Source organism: Cnephaeus nilssonii, assembly GCF_951640355.1.
Source record: "Cnephaeus nilssonii genome assembly, chromosome: 5".
In the NCBI taxonomy this organism is placed as follows: Eukaryota; Metazoa; Chordata; class Mammalia; order Chiroptera; family Vespertilionidae; genus Cnephaeus; species Cnephaeus nilssonii.
Genome location: NC_137076.1, coordinates 103,648,299 through 103,665,429, shown reverse-complemented (window position 1 = coordinate 103,665,429; position 17,131 = coordinate 103,648,299). Strand labels below are relative to the sequence as shown.

The window sequence follows — 17,131 nt, the reverse complement described above, 5'->3', positions numbered from 1 at the left end:
GCCAAACAAAGATTCGTTTTAACATTTTTCTAAAAGAATTATTTTTATCTGTTCTTGTTTTAATTGGAAATTTTAAAAAAATTGTTTCCACGTCCTATTTTCTGAAGTCAGGGTGACTTGGTGATCAGCAAGTAAATTCCTATCTTGCTGAAAGTTCTGATGGTGCCACCATGCCTGACTAGCATCCAAGAAATCACATGCATTTTTCTATGGAAGAGAGCCTCTGCTGTGAGAAAATTAACACTAAAACTGGTTTTACTAATGGTTTTAATTTATGGTTTCCAGAACAATGGGTATGATGGATAAGGTTTAACAGTATAATTTGAGGATAGGGAAGTGGGTAAATGGGGTTCAGACCACATTAAAAGATGTCTTTTTACATTTTTCAACAAAAATGTGTTATGCCTCATACTACTCAAACTACTCCAGTTGTTTGTAAAACAAATGCTGGTTTTATGTATTTCTATGGATTTACATTGTTTTGTTTATGAGAGTACCCCTTTTTCATTGGTATAATCTCACTTCATTTTAGTGTCTTTTTGTTGTTGTTGTTTTGTTAATCCTCACCCAAGGATATTTTTCCATGGATTTTTAGAGGGAGTGGAAGGGAGGGGGAGAGACACAGAGAGAAACATGAGCAAATTCAGATAGAGAGAAAGAGAGCTTGTGGCTTGCCTAAGGGTACACACCTACTAAGGCTTTAAACCTAGTCTCTATTCCATTATACCTTACTGCTTCTTAAAGTAGAAACTATTCTCATAGAGATGATTATTTTAAGTTGTAAACAGAGTTTTCTCAATCTTAAAACAATTACACAATAGGAATGCAATTTACTATACCTGTAGCTTACATAAGCAAATACCTTTTTTTAGAGGCCTTCTCTAACCACCCAATCTAAAATAACTCTCCTTTTCACTCAGTGCCTTCTCCCTGCTTTATTTATTTTTTCTTCATAGCACTTAGCACTGCCTGAAATTATATTCCACGTTTGTTTTTTCTCTCCTGTCTTCTCCCTCACCAGTTCTCTGAGTTCTTTGAGTTTACATATTCATGTGAGTTGAAAGAATACCTTGAGTATAAATTGTTTGCTTTGAAGACTAGCTTGTATTTTCATTTTGCTTAAAAAATACTCTTTCTGGTTATACAGTGCATGCATATTGTTGAATGTTGGGGTAAAGGAAAATGACAAGTAATTTTCAATTTAGGGAGTACCACTCAATATTTTGGCAAAGCTTTAGTTTTTAATCTGTGCATATGTTTTATTTTGTTTTTACGATCTTTAAGATAACTTTAAAAAAACCTATGTTTTTATTGATTTTAGAGAGAGAGGAAGGGAGAGGGATAGAGAGATAGAAACATTGATCGGCTGCCTCCTGCATGCCCCTTATTGGGAATTGAGCCTGCAACTGGGGCACGTGCCCTGACCAGGAATTGAACTGGTGGCCTCTTGGTTCAATGGTTGATGCTCAACCACTGAACTACACAAGCCAGCATATGTTTTACAAGTGGAGATTATTTTATATATATTTTATATATTTTGATATGTACACATGGACACACATACATATTGTGACCCTTGAACAACATAGGTTTTCATTGCACAGGTCCACCTTTACATGGATTCCCCCCACCCACCCCCCAATAAATACTGTTTTCTCTCCATGGTTTGGAGTTTGCTGATACACAGGGTCAACTGTATACATTGATCTACACCATTTTCTGTTTGAATCTTGAGCATCCTCGGATTTGATATTCGAGGAGGTCCTGGAATCAGTCCCCTGTGAATACTGAGGGACAACTAAGTTTTTGGGGAGTCAGAAGTTATACATGGACTTTTGACTGTGCCAGGGGGACAGCGCCCCTACCACCTGCATTTTCCAAGGGTCAGCTGTAATTTTATGTGCTATATTTTATACTTTATATGCTTTGTGCACTTGTTCAGGATGGTTACGTTAATGTTCTATTATTAAAAATTTCTCATAACATAATTTGAAAGTACTATATAATGTATTTTACAAATATCCAAAAATGTGTCATTTTTCTGATTGCTTAGAATCTTCATTTTTTACTATTAAAAAACTAATCACCATCCTTGTGCACAAAATTTTCGCCTGCATTTTTGAACTGCGTAGGCTATATTATAGGAGATATGCTGTATATCTCTTGTCAAACTGCTTTCCAGAGGGTTTACATCTCATTGTACTCTCACTAGGATTGACCATTATTATTTTGGAAAAGTTTAACAAGCCTTTTAAAAAAGTGATTCAGTAGTATATTCTAAATTCACAAGCCTCTTTACAAATGGCAACTCTCCTCTCTGAGCAATTTGAGTATATGTTGAGTCAGCTAAGGCCTGGCCTACTAAAAGAAGATCTCATACTATTGGATTGCTTGGCCAAGAAATAGAACTCCAGACACAACAGCTGTGCCAGCCTATGCTGTCCTATTGAATTGCCTGGGTGCTCTGACTAGAGTTCAAAATCAAGATCATTCCGTTAGAGGTTATTCCGAAAATACTTAACGCATAGAATCACTCATACATCTTATACAAATTTCTGACTACCAACTATGTGCCATGCATTCTGTTAATAAAAACCAGCTGCCAACCTTTGTAGGTAGATTGCATGTGAAGACTCATTTCCCTATCATAAGGAACCTTCCTTCTACCTCATCCTCCACTTAGAAAACCAGGCGTCACTTGGAGTAAAAGGCAAATGATAAATCCTTCATCTTTAAGAGCACAGGAAATGAAAAATTAGGATTAGAGTAATGGTAGGCAGAAGAAACGGTCCCCTAATTAATTCCAAGAAAAGACTTGGCCAAAAGCAGCATTGCTCAGGGGCCGGAAGGGGTGTGTGTCATCTAGTAGGGAACGGCCTGGGGAGACACGGGGCCCTGTGGCGTCCGAGGTCAGTACCGGGAGATGTTGACTATCACCTGATGGTGGTGGTGAAAGGGGCACAAAAGATTGCAGCACACTTTTCCTATGGACCTGATCCCGTAATCTGAAGTGTTGGGTGTTAATGTGAACTATCTATTGAAAGATGGCTTTTTATTTATTTTGAGGCAGTGTCAAGCTTAGTTGTAAGTTACAATACAAAGTGGATTGAATGCTTCTCATGCTCTAATGTTTCAGTGTGTATTTCCTCCAAAGGAGGGTATTTTCCATAATCCTAACATGAGAGTCGACTCAGTAAATTAACATCGATACATTACTGCCATCCAGTCCTCAGTCTCTGCTCAGTTACATCTGAGGTCCCAGTAATGTCCATTATAGCAACGGTATCAGTTCAGCATGACATGTTGCTTTTACCTGTCAGACTTCTTTAGTTTCTTTCAGTCTGGGAGAGCTCCTTCTCAGTCTTTGCTGGACTTTTGTGATCTAGATACTTGATTACAGATCATTATTTTGTAGCATGCCTGCCAATTTGGATTTGTCTATTGTTTTCTTATCATTAGGTTTAGGTTATTCATCTTCGATAGAAACACCACAAAAGTAATGCTGGGTGGTGCATGGTTTTGATTTATCTCATTACTAATGGTGGTCATCTTGATTCCTGGAGCTAGGTGGTATCTAGCAGCTTTCTTCACTGTAAACTTACGTCTTTTCCCTTTTGTGGTTAAGTGTTTTGTTTTTGTGGAGAGGTACTTTGAAATGGTGTAAATGTTCTCTTTTCATGAAAATTTCGTTTTATTCATTTGGTGTGTCTGTGTAGACTTGTGGTTTCCTGTTTCATTCAGTGAGATAGCATCTGTTGTTATTTTATTTTGATGGTCCACGTTTGTCCAGTGAGTGCCCTGGACAAACACAAAGCTGGCTCCTGTGTTCTCGTGATCTGTCCTCCTAATTCCTGGAGCACTTCCTTTCTGCTGCAACAAAAACTTCCAGGCTCATCTTGTATTTCCCCACACTCAGCCTTGGAATCAGTCACTTCTCCAAGGGTCCCTGATTCTTTTAGTGAAGAATGGGATTGAGATCTGGGTCGTATGTGTGTTAGTGTGCTATTTTGGATGTCATTGCTTCCAGGCCCTCTTAGCCAGTTGTGCTTGGTAATGTATGTATAACTCCGTCTCTCTATATTAAAAAAAGACTCCCTCCTTTTCTATGTATTAACAACCAAGTTCACAATGATGTCTCCAGTCTAGCCTTCTATAAGGTAATAACCCTTTTCATATTCATAACTCTCCTTTTTCTAACAGTGAGAAATGTTGGCTCCTATTTTCCACAGCATATATAATTGAGCAGTTCTGGAATGCATATTAAATAGTTTTAGAATTGCTCAACTATATCACTGAAAAATAAATGTACTAACCACACTGAGTTTCTTTACAGTTGTAACATGTTTGTGGCTATATAGTCTAGCTCAGGGGTCCTCAAACTACGGCCCGCGGGCCACATGCGGGTGTTTTTGCTGTTTTGTTTTTTTACTTCAAAATAAGATATGTGCAGTGTGCATAGGAATTTGTTCATATTTTTTTTTAAACTATAGTCCGGCCCTCCAACAGTCTGAGGGACAGTGAACTGGCCCCCTGTTTAAAAAGTTTGAGGGGACCCCTGGTCTAGCTATTAAGTTCAAGAGTCACTTGGATTAGTTTTCTTCTACCTTTAAGTGTGTTTATGTTACTCATTTGAAATATATTTAGGTTCATTTATTTCTGCTGATATCCCATCTCTCCCAGTCCTTGTTGATTTTAATTTTATTTGAGTATATAACGCATTTAATGTAGGTCTCAGAATTAAGTCAACACAAAAAGTAATTCATTCTGTCATTTCCCCTTCTTCTATTCTTTCCATCCTATTTCCACTTAGTAACCAATTTCATTAGTTTCTGGTTTATCCTTTCTGGGTTGTTTTTTAAAATATATTTTTATTGATTTCATAGAGGAAGGGAGAGGGAGAGAGAGATAGACACATCAATGATGAGAGAGAATCATTGATTGACTGCCTTCTGCACTCCCCCTACGGGGGGATTGAGTCACAACTCAGGCATGTGCCCTGACCAGGAATCAAATTGTGACCTCCTGGTTCATAGGTCGGTGCTCAGCCACTGAGCAACACCAGCTGGGTCTTTCTGGGTTTTTTAATGCAATAATGAACAGATATACTCTTTCACACTTTACTTTTTTCACCTAAAAATATACGCTGAAAATTACTCTATTTCAGTCCATAGAGGCCTTACTTATTCTTGCTTCAGGCTACATAGTTCTCTATTATTTTGATACCATAGTTTACTCAGCCAGTATCTAATGTATGACCATGTGGTTTGTTTGCAGTGTTGTTGTTTTGTTTGTTTGTTTTTTAATTACAACCAGTGTTCTAGTGAATAACCTTGTGCATATGTATTTTCATATTGTTTGTTACCTAACTATAGTGTAACTTCAGGGAAAATTCCTGGAAGTGGGGTTGCTGGATCATAAGGTAAATGCAGGATCAAAGGTAGTGCTGGATCAAAGTTTAAAACTACTTATGTAGTTTTGTTGAATATTGCCAAATTCTCCTCTGGGCATGCCTGTTTCCTCCCTGTTCAACAGACAGGGAATTTGCCAGTGTTAGGTGAGAAATGTGTGCATCCTTTTAATTACAAGTATGAACAGTTTTTATTTAAGAGTTTTTTATATCTATTAAAAGGTCTGTTTATATCTTTTCCTCATTTCCTATTGGGACTTTGGTAATTTTGACCCCTTCAATTAAAAAGAAAAATTTTTAGGCATCTAAGTCCTTTTATCTGTGATATACATTACAAATATTTCCAGTTTTTCACTTACCTTTTGACTTTGTTCATAGTGTTTTTAAAGATATTGCTATGTAAAAGTTTAATATTTTATCTAGCCAAATCTTTCTATCTTTTATTACATCTGAATTTTGACTCATAGTTAAATAACATTTCCCTTCACCCAGGTTTTAAAGAAATTCACATACCTTTTCCCAGTACTTACAGTTTCACTCTCTAAATTTCTGATCAATTTGGAGTCTATTCATGTATATTGTGTTAAGTGTGGATCTAATTTTATCTTTTTCCAAATGGCTAACCATTTGCCCTAGAACTTCTTATTAAAAGGTTCCCATGATCAGAGATGTCACTTTTATCATGTACTAAATCTCCATATGTACTTAGATCTATTTATGGACATTCTGTTCCATTTGACCAGGATTTGGCCAACTATAGTCTGCTGGCCAAACCCAGCCCTGTCTTTGTAAATAACGTTCAATTGGAGCCTGTCCACACTCATTCATCTACATACTGCCTCTGGCTGCTTTTGTGCTGCAACAGAAGAGCTGAGTAGTTGTGGCAGAAACTGGAGGCTTTTCACAGCCTACAGTATTTACCCTCTGAATGCAGAAGAGGCTTGCCCGACCCCTACGTTGAAGTAATTGTGTATTTACCTACCATAAAAGTACCTCATTTTTAGTTCGAGTGTCTTACAGTGCATTTTAATGTCTTGTGGGGCTTAATTTCCCCTTGTAGCTTTTCTTTCTCCATGTTGTGTTTTTTTTCTCTGAGTAGTCTTACAAGTTTATTTTTTCCATGTGAACTTGAGTATCAACTTGTCTTTTTCCATAAGGAGCTTTTTGTGTGATTGTTGGGCATGTGTGACATTTATAAATTAGGGTGAACTGTCATTTTTATAATATTGAGCTGTCTTGCTGAAGAACAAATTATGAAGAAAATAATAGAGAAACTTATCCAAGAACTAACCAATCCACAACATGCATCAAACCAACCAGTTTCACAGGGGAGTTGTAGCAAATCTTCAGAGGACACTCAGCCAGAGCTTCATAAATTGTTCCACAGTATTGATTTTGAAGGAACACTTTAATTCTTTTTATAGGAATTATTTCTAGTTTATTATCTTTTGATCAGAGACCATTATTAGTTGACTTTTCTCCTTTATGAAAGTTACTAGTTCTTTGTGAAATACCTGACCAGTTTTAATAAATTTTTCATGTGTGTGTGAAAAGCAGGTTTAGTCTCTGTTAATGCTTGAAGGTTGACATGTTTAAGATCTGCCTACCTTCTTAATTATATTTATTCTTCTGAACTTTATTTCTTGTTCTCTTGATCTGTCTTATTGGGAGTAGCCTATTAGTATATTTTTAGTCCATGTCATTTTGCATATCCTTTGGTTTCTTTTCAGGGTGTGTTTTCTTTGCTCTTTTTATTTTTGAAATTTCTTTTGAAAATTAGGAAGGTTTGTATTTTTGTTCTATGGATTAGTCTTTACTTAATAATTTTTTTAAATGCCTCTAATTATTGGTTTTTTATTTAATGTCTTAACAACTTTATCTATCTTTAATGGTATTCTTTACTTGTCACCTATTTCCTATGCAATAATCAGAGTTTATTTTTATTTCTTCTTTCTGATGCCTTCTTTCAATTTTTAAGTTGCATTATTTGTACTTTATTAGAATGTATGAAATATTCTTCTGCCCTCATTTTCATCTTTGCTTTATTCTTAAGTCCATAATTATCTTAAATGTGTATCATTAAATTTTTTGCTAAAGTTTTCCAAGTCTTCTTTTTGTTACTCAAGAAGGGCTCAATAGATACAAAATTCCCTGCCCTGTTACTTATTAAAGACTATTTTCTATTGCCTTTGGATATAAAATCACTGCTTTACACTTTGTTTACTACAGTTTTTACAGCATGCTGCTCCACTAATGCCTTGCTTTGAATGTTGTTTTCAAGTAGTTTGATGCCAGTATAACTCATTCTCATTCTCATTCTCATTCTCATTCTCATTCTCATTCTCATTCTCATTCTCATTCTCATTCTCATTCTCATTCTCATTTTCTCTCCCTTAATTTACTTGGGACTGGAGACTGTGAGAAGTTTTTTCTTTATCTTTAAAATCTAATTTTCCTAGGCTATCTCTTGGAGTTTAATACTGTAGCCAATTTTTTCTTAGTATCTGGAGACCCTTTTTACATACAGTCTGGTTTTAAAGATATTACAGCTTTATTGAGATATAATTTACATATCAAACAACTTAGACACTTGAAGTATACAATTCATTGATTTTTAGTGTATTCACAGAATTGTGCAACTATCAGTGCAATCAATTTAGAGCATTTTCATTACCCCAAAATGAAACCTTTTTAGTTGTCACTCCTCATTTCCTCTCATTCAACCCTTGGTAACCACTTGGATTATAATTCTAAATGTCATTTCTGTTTATTTTAGCGTGTGTGTGTGTGTGTGTGTGTGTGTGTGTGTGTGTTTAGAAACTCCAATTATACATAGGATCTTCTTTGTCTTCCATGTCAACTACTTTATCTCTGTCCCATTTTGCTTTATCTCATTTTTATTCTCTTACATTATTTTCCTGCTTTTTGTCAATGCCTTGTTACATTTTTCATTTGAATTTATCATTCTTGGGCATTGTAATTTATTTTCATTTATTTTGTAACTAGAGGCCTGATGCACGAAATTCGTGCACAGGTAGGGTCTCTAGGCCTGATTGGCGATGAGGGCTGATCAGGGCCTTCCTTCGTTCCGTGCTGCCCCCTGGTGGTCATTGCACGTCATAGCGAGCACTTGAACTCCCGGTCTCCTGGTCGAACTCCTGAGGGGACACTTTGCATATTAGCCTTTTATATATATAGATCTTTTAATTATTTATTTGAGCTAAACCTTTTTTCCCCCATTTCTTTTTGCAAATTTTGGAACATTTCTGCTCTTATGTTTTGAGTATATGATTCAAGACATATATATTTCCCTCCTATATTAGAGAGAGGTAATATGCAAATTGACCATCACACCATCACAAGATGGTGGTGCCCACAGCAGGGGTGGGGCCGGCTGCTTTGCACGCTTGCTGCCAGAGTCCTGTCAGCCCTGCTGGGGGCCTCGGGTCCTCCTGCACCCCCCACTGACTGATCAGGCAAGCAGGGCCGGCTGAGGCACAGACAAGCCTCAGATGGTGGCTGCCCAGCTGCCCAGGGCCGGCCCGAGGCGCAGGTAATCAGGGCCGGCCAAGGCTTGCATTGCCGGCAGTGGCAGCAGCAGAGGTGTTATGGGGGGCGTCACCTTCCTCTGATCACTGGTCGCCTTTTGCCCCTGAGGGCTCCCAGACTGTGAGAGGGGGCAGGCTGGGCTGAGGGACCACCCCCCTCCAGTGCATGAATTTTCATGCAATGGGCCTCTAGTATATATATAAAAGGCTAATATGCTAAGTGTCCCTCTGACCATCTGACTGGCTGCTATGATGTGGACTGACCACCACGGGGCAGACACTCAATGCAGGAGCTGCCGTGACACGCACTGGCCATTTACAAAGAAACAGGACCGCGGACTTGGCACTGACAAAGCAACACTTGGCTTCCCCCAAGTGGGACACAGGTCCCACCACCACCCCGGAGCGACACCCCACCAAATCGCAGCCAATGCTGCCAAGACCCTTTGGCGCAAAATGTGGCCCACTGCCCAGCCCAGCTCGGAAATGGTGGCTGTGGGCGCCGGGTAATGATGTCACGTAGCAACACCTGGCTTCCTCTCCCTAGGTAGATTAGAGACTCAGTAGAATCCTATATTCTTTTCATTAGCCAGAAAACGGAGATTTAGAAAGTTTAGAAAACTTGACCAAACTTAAAAGAAGTAAGAAATGGTGGGACTTGAAATTGACTTCAGGTTTTCTCACTGCACAAAATATAATCAAACACTGCTGCAGTTAAATATTTTACCCTTTGTTCTCCCTGTGTGATCTATAATAATAATCTGCTTCGTGTTGATATTTACTGCTGTGTTGCTGACATCTACCTGAAAGAGAAGTTGGGGTGCTTCTCTGGGCTGGGAAAGTTGAGCTAAATTAGAAAGCAGGTTTATCTAATTAAGCAAGTTTATCTAAATATATATAAAGCTCTTGCTGGTGCCAATTGCACACATGTTTTTCGATTTGTCATTGTCGATCATGAATTTGGTTGACACTTCTATTATAGAAAAAGGGCGAATAGTGATATTAAAATATTTCTTTTAATTAATTTCCTTTCAATGTGCACAAATTTGTGCACCAGGCTTCTAGTTTAAAAATAACATTGAATGCTTGCTGGAGCATATTTAATTCAGTTTGGAGTAACTCTTTTTGATCAGATTCAATAAAAGCAGAATGTCATGATGCACTAAGGCATACATTGTATACAATAAGATCACTTCTCTCATACAGAACTAGCATGATAGCATCTTATGTACTGTCCTTAGGAAAATTAAGGAAATAGTTACCGAAGTCCTCTTATTATCTTGCTGCTACATGATTTTTTATAATGGATTTAAATGTAATAATTTTTTATTTTTATTACATTGTAGAAAGAAAACTGTTTTTCTCCCCTATAATAGTATTAGTGTGGAGGGAGGAGAAGAGAAGATTTCTTTTTTTTTTTTTTTTTGAGAAGAGAAGATTTCTAATGAAGTTTAGTGGTAGCCAGAGTTATTGTATTAAAAAGTCAGGTGTTCATAGATGCATTCATGGCTTTCTTCCTTCTTGAGTTGCAAGATTAGTATTAGAGCTAGGGGCTGCTTTTTTGTCTAAGCTTGTCCCTTCTTTTTCCAAATGAATGCTTTGGCTTTCCAATGATCTCATTTGTCTCAGCAATGTGTTGGTAAGGTTTAGTTGTAAGGGGAAAGAATTTTAGGCTAGATTAGGGGCCTTGGTGGAATTAATAAGAACAAAACAAAGGTGTTTGCTTTGCCTCTGCCAGTCATTATTCTATGTACTTATCTTTGGCAGTTATGGCAAGTTGTAATTGGCAAACTGGATTTAGACTTTTCTGCTTCGCCTGATCTTAAATATATAATAATCTCTACCTGACTTCTAATTATATTTGAGATTTTCCTCTGTATCCTAGGATGCTCTATCAGTTTTTAAAAAAACGGTCCATGGAAAATCAGATGGTTTGGTCTACTTGATTAGTCAAATATGAAAAAGATGTTAAAAATTTTTTTTTCTTGATATACTGTGTGGTGTTTTATTCAGTACATAAAAGCACACATTATCCTTTTTATACATTTTGCCTTCTAGTGATTCTAAATCACTTTTTAGGTTCTTTATTCAATGGTTTGACTTGAATAAGGTTCTCCTTGCAATGATGACTGCTTTCCTTTTACTTTGAATTTTCCCGTTATATTTTTGCTCATTCCTTTTAGCCTTTTGGTGTGATTTGTCTTATGCTTATCTTTGTGGGCAGGGGAATGCCCAGATTCAATTTCATTTTATTTAAAAATGTTGGTTGCCGCCTACTAAATTGATTTCGTAGGCTAGAGCCAGGAGTTGGAAAACACCTAGATGTATTTTTCTATATGGAAAGTACAGTGAGTTCTGAGTCGAACCAACCTAGAGCTTGAGTGTCATGTCTCTCATTTACTAACTGTGTGACTCTTAACTAGTTACTTACTTCTCTGTTCCTGTTTCTTCTGTAAATTTGGAATATTTACTTATATATATTTTCTGAAGATTAAAGACAATGTATTAAACAAGCCTAGTACAGATACTCAACAGAGTTAGCTAATAGCATTTTTTATTATGTATCTGCCATCCTTAATGTCTTAAATCCCCAAATTTAAAAACACATAGGAAAATGGCAGAATGCCTCAATGGCTTCCAGATCCTTTGTAGGTTTCTTTCTGCTTCCTCTCAGGAGTAAAGAAGCTTTGTGTATGAAAAATTTTACATTTATATGCATTTCTCATCATGAAACTCAAAATACAGACTTTGTAGCACTGTGAAAGTAGGAAATGTATTCCTCTTACCTAGCTCTTCAAGTACATAATTTTCTAAATGAAATGTAGTCTGTGTTAGTTGGTGGCACCTACTGGCAGAGATAGATCACTGCTTAGAGCTGTTCTGCCTACATGCACACTAACCCACATAGCAGCCCGGGAAGGATGATGGGGAATAGGAAAGAGATAGCTGGTATTTACCCACAGTGGGCGTTTCCTTTGTCTCCCAGAGTATTTATTTGTCTGGTTAAGTGGGAGGAGGGAGGAATTCTACCATGCTGCTGCCCTAGTCCAGTGTTTGCCAGTATGTGCTGAGCTGAGATATTATTAGAGGGGGGTGTCCATATCCAACAAACTTGGGAAAGCTAGGCTCAGCCAACTTAACCTGACTTTAATTATGAGATGTTACAGAGCCTTTGCTGTCTTAGTGAGAAGTATATTATAAATGGGGTGGGGATGGGGCTTGGTCAGGGGTGGGGAGACCACTCAACCAGCACACAGCATTTGTCAAACTTAATTAGACCCTGGGACCCTTTTTCCTCTGAACATTTCTGTGTTACCTGGAATTCCTTTGGAAACGCTCCTCTGATCAGTGTAGCTCGAGAGCAGCATTTCCCATTGGCATCTTCTGAAGGCTCTGGAAGAGAAGGAGCAGGCATTAGTTCTCGTGGGATTTGGTAGTTCTTAAGTATCATGCATTGGATGGAGTCTGTGGTTATGGTACCAGTGCGGATTCCTTACTTAGGATGATGCACTACATGGACCACATCATCTGGTCATAGTAGTGATTTTAAAATAGATACACATAGATTTCCTGGGGAACTTAAAAAACAGCAGCAGGCATGCCTGGGCTCTGTCCACTCAGGTCCGCTATTTGGTCAAAGACATGCTTTGCTATCTTACTGCATTTGGAACACCTTTGAGAATCTAATGGAAGCTCTGGATTGTCTTTCTGGAGGCATGTAAACACACCAACTTTTGTTCATGACTTCATGATATTTATAGCCCTCACCCACACCCCAGGCCCATGGATCTCTAGTAAGAACTCCTGAATTAAATTTCCCCAAATATGAATTTAATGGCAAGCAGGACTTTAGCCCAGAATTTAGATATCTGTGTACTCGGTGCATTGCTTGGCCATGGTGAGATCAGACTGTATTTGAAGAAATTGCATACTGTCACAGGCCAGAGAAGCCTGGAGAGAGAGAAAGGCCAGTCCTGAGATGGGGGTGATTTAGTGTATCTTCCCAAGGAGGCAAGTTAAGGAGCTGATACCCTTAGAGCAGTGGCTCTCAAGGGAAGGGGGCAAGTTCCACCCCCCTCCCACCCCTCCCCTGACATTTGTCAACTAGAGACATTTTTGGTTGTCACCATTAGGGTGGGGGCAGGGTGGCTAGCTTCTTGTAGGTAGAAGCCAGGGATGCTGCTAAACATCCTGCAGTGCATATGAGAGCCCCCACACAACAAAGAATGATCTGGTGCCAGTGTCAGTAGTACTAAGGTCGATCTGCCTTAGAGTCTAGCTGCTTCCTCCCAGACTGTACCTTTCATCGGTAGTAGTGTCAGAATAGGAAGGGCTGCATTTTTATTTACATGTGATGCTTCTTGGTAGAGATGCAGGAGGAAAGAGATGATAATGAGATGGGTAGGAAGTGAATAAGCCAGGTTGGTTTTTCAAAGAACTTTCCTTTCCCAGAAGTGTTGGAGACTTAAAGAGCATGTCAACTCTCAGATTGGCTTACCTCATGGCTCCATGTGAGAATTTGGATGTAGGAAACCACCTTTTTTTTGCATGGGAAGTTTATTGTTTTCTCTTATCTCACTCTTGACCTGTGACCTTTTGTCAGTTATACCTGTAAGGAATAAATGCCAAAGGGATTTTTAAAAGTGTGGCTTCTCTAAGGGAATTTTTTATTTTTGCCACTTCTTCTTATTCCCACAACCTCAAATAGCAATTTGGGAAAGATGATGGGGATAGAAAAGGTATATATTTTATTTACCAAAGGTGGGCTTTTCTTTTGTTTTCCAGACGTATTTGTCCTGTGAAGTGGGAGGAGGAAGGAATTCTGCCCTGCTATTGCCACTGTAGGATGTTTAGCAGCATCCTTGGCTTCTACCTACAAGAAGCTACCCACCCTGCCCCCACCCTAATGGTGACAACATTTGTTATCCAGTGTTGGCCAATATATGCTGAGCTATTATTAAGAGATCCTATCTAATAAAGAGGGAATATGCTAATTGACCCTCACACCATCGCAAAGATGGTGGTGCCCACAGCCAATAAGGAGGGAATATGCTAATTTACTGCCACGCCCTCAAAGATGGTGGTGCCCAGTCCCCTTAGCCCCACCGGGACGGCAGGCACCCAGCCGCTCCGCGCACCTGCCTCCGGAGTCCCCCAGTCCCCTTAGCCCCCCAGCCGCCCAGGGCAGGCCCGAGGTGCAGGCAAGCCTCGGATGGCGGCTGCCCAGCTGCCCAGGCCCGCCCGAGGCTCAGGTAACCAGGGCCGGCTGAGGCTTGCGCTGCCAGCAGTGGCAGCAGCAGAGTTGTGATGGGGCGTCGCCTTCCCCTGATTGCCGGGTCACCTCCCGCCCCTGAGGGTTCCCGGACTGTGAGAGGAGGCAGGCCGGGCTGAGGGACCCCCCCCCCCCCCCTCCAATGCATGAATTTTCATGCACCGGGCCTCTAGTATTATTATAAAAGGAGGGTCCATAGCCAACACTCAGGAAAGCTAGGTTCAACTAACTGGAGCTGATTTTTAAACTATGAGACTTCCAGAACCTTTAGCATCTTAATGAAGTGTATTGGGGGGCATGGGAGAGGGGCATGCACTTAAGTACATGGCATTTCCTAATTGTAATTAGACCTTTTTTTTCTTTGAGCATCTCTTGTGTCACCCGGAGTTCTGTGTGGAGATGATGCTCTGATCAGTGTCACTTGAGAGCAGCATTTCCCTGTGGCATCTTCTCCTGAAGGCTCTGTTAAGAGAAGCTGAAAGATAGATATGGTGAAGGAACTCTTCCAGCCCCCACAGGGCTTTATTAAATACAATTTTATTACATTGTATATCTTTAGCCCTGGCCGGTTTGGCTCAGTGGTTAGAGTGTTGGCCTCCGGCACGAAGGGTTTTAGGCTCGATTACCGGTCATGGACCCACACCTTGGTTGCAGGTTCCCCATCCCTGGTCAGGGCACATGCAGGAGGCAGCCAATCGATGTCTCTCACATGGATGTTTCTCTCTCTCTCTTCCCCCTTCCTCACTCCTTCCCCCTCTCTCTAGAAATCAATGGGAAAAATATCCTTGGGTGAGGATTTTTTAAAAAATTGCATATATTTATCCACTTTTATCAAGTCTTACCTAAATAGTTGCAGTTTTGTTTTTTTATCAGAGGGGTTGTTTCCGTCTCCACTATATAAATAAAAACCATTAATCTGTTTTGGAATGAATGAGAGGAAGAACTAAATTTTCTTACGGCAAAAACAGTTGTTTCTTGTGTAGTCTATAGGGACTTCTGACTTTTTTTGTTTTCTCCCTGAGGAAATTATTAAGGTGGCTTAGGTTAGAATTGCTCTGGCTTATTCAGGCTCCTGTTTCAGAAGTTTTTAGTTGAAAACATTATACATGTATACATATATCTTGTACATTTCTTGGGGTGCCTGGCGACATGGGGGCAGGACCTTCTCACACTTCTTCCACTTGACATGCTCAGCTCTTCATGTCTAGCCATTCTTTCTTCAGGCCACTCTCTTAGAACCCAGGACATTGTGACATTGCAAGGATGGCATTGTAACTGCCAGTCAGCCTGAGGAGCTGATGTACTGAGTCACCGTCCCTCTTGATTCATTTCCATAATGAAACCTGCCAGCTTCATTAATCTCTGGATCCTTCAAGCTAGCAGTAAAAGGAAAATTACATGGAGAGAGAAATACTACGTCTGTTACCCTAGTCTCCACCTCCTTCTCATTCAGGATCATTTCTTGCTGCCACCGCTCTAGACCCGTTTTGGACACTTGGACACACTGCCTTCCTCACTAGCTCATGGTTGGTTTCACATATGGAGCCCTGCTCTCCTGCCCCCGCCCCCACTGCAGACCTTGGTGCTTTGGGCTTATACTAGTAAGTACTTATTGAGGAAGTAGTGGGTTTTCTCTATTGACAGCCATCTGGAGGGAGCCATTCTGTCCAAGTGTGAGGTTAGAAAAGCATTAGAAGGTACCACTTGGGGGAAAGTAGCATCTTCAGAGCAGGGCATGACCAGATTTAATACCTGTTCAACATACCAGCTCTGTGCTGGGTATCCTCAGCCACCACAACAACTCTGTGGTGTTTGTCCATGGCTAACACAACTTGCTCAGGATCCCCCCCCCCTCCTTCCTCTCTCTCTCTCTCTCTCTCTCTCTCTCTCTCTCTCATATGCAGGCGCGCGCGCGCACACACACACACACACACACACACACACACACACACACATGGAGTGAGTGACCAGATCTACCTTCTCTCTGGTTTTCAAAGCCTTTGGCCTTCCCTTGATCTTGAACTCCATTCCTGCTCAGAACCAGCTGTGTGGCCTGCAGAGCAGAGCACCAGTTTTCAGTGTGGACTCTGCCATTCCTTGCACTGGGCAAGTTTGGAAATACTGTATGGGTCCAATCATTTTACAACTTGAACATAGAGGGAAAATCTCAGCTATAGGCTTCTCCCCTAAAGGCAGTAGTAAACAGGATCCTGTAAATATTGATAACTTAAACAGATCTATAGGATCCCTTTGAATAATACGATGGTGCAGATATTGTAGTTTAAATGTTATACCCCAATCTTCTAATTTGAGGTTTTGAAAGGGATCTTAGAGGGTTGCACCTATAAATGAGTTGTTACTCCTTTCTGAGCACAACTCTCCCATTTCCCCATCTCATTAAGTTTCCATTTAGCTATTAGATAGGAGCTTCAAAAGGAAAATCCAATCATGGATAATCTCCAGTTAATGGGCATCTATTGAGCGACTAGGTCACCAGAAAGAATAATTACACAGTGCCTCTTTGTGCAGTAAACACAAAATCAAAAGCTAATGCATTCCTAAGGCAAGCCAGATTGTTATTGGCTCGCTGCAGCCTCCCTTCAGGGAAAAGGTTGGGGCACCCACCATGCTTGCTAGGGGAGATTGCAAAGCCATTCCAGAAAAATACGGCCATCAGGGGAGGAAAGAGAAAGGCTGGGGGCTGGGGCACCTCCAGGGCTTTGTCAGTTCTAATTGCTCGTGTTGGGGTGGGTTAGTGAATAGCAACGTTCTAGTGAATGTTTTGTGCAGCCATCAGGAACTGAGTGGGTCTCTGGGGCTTCTAGCCGCCAGTAAAGAATAACAGTGATGACGGAGGTGGAGCTTCAGCCACTGCCATAAGTCAGCCTGTCTTCTCCGTAGGCC

General features: G+C 40.1%; 1 protein-coding gene across 6 annotated transcripts in view; it reads left to right on the top strand.

Annotated features, from left to right (window-relative positions):
- Window positions 1-17,131, top strand: part of FBXW11 (F-box and WD repeat domain containing 11) — a 104,539-nt gene that overhangs the window by 48,009 nt on the left and 39,399 nt on the right. The gene's annotated exons all lie outside the window — the stretch shown is intronic.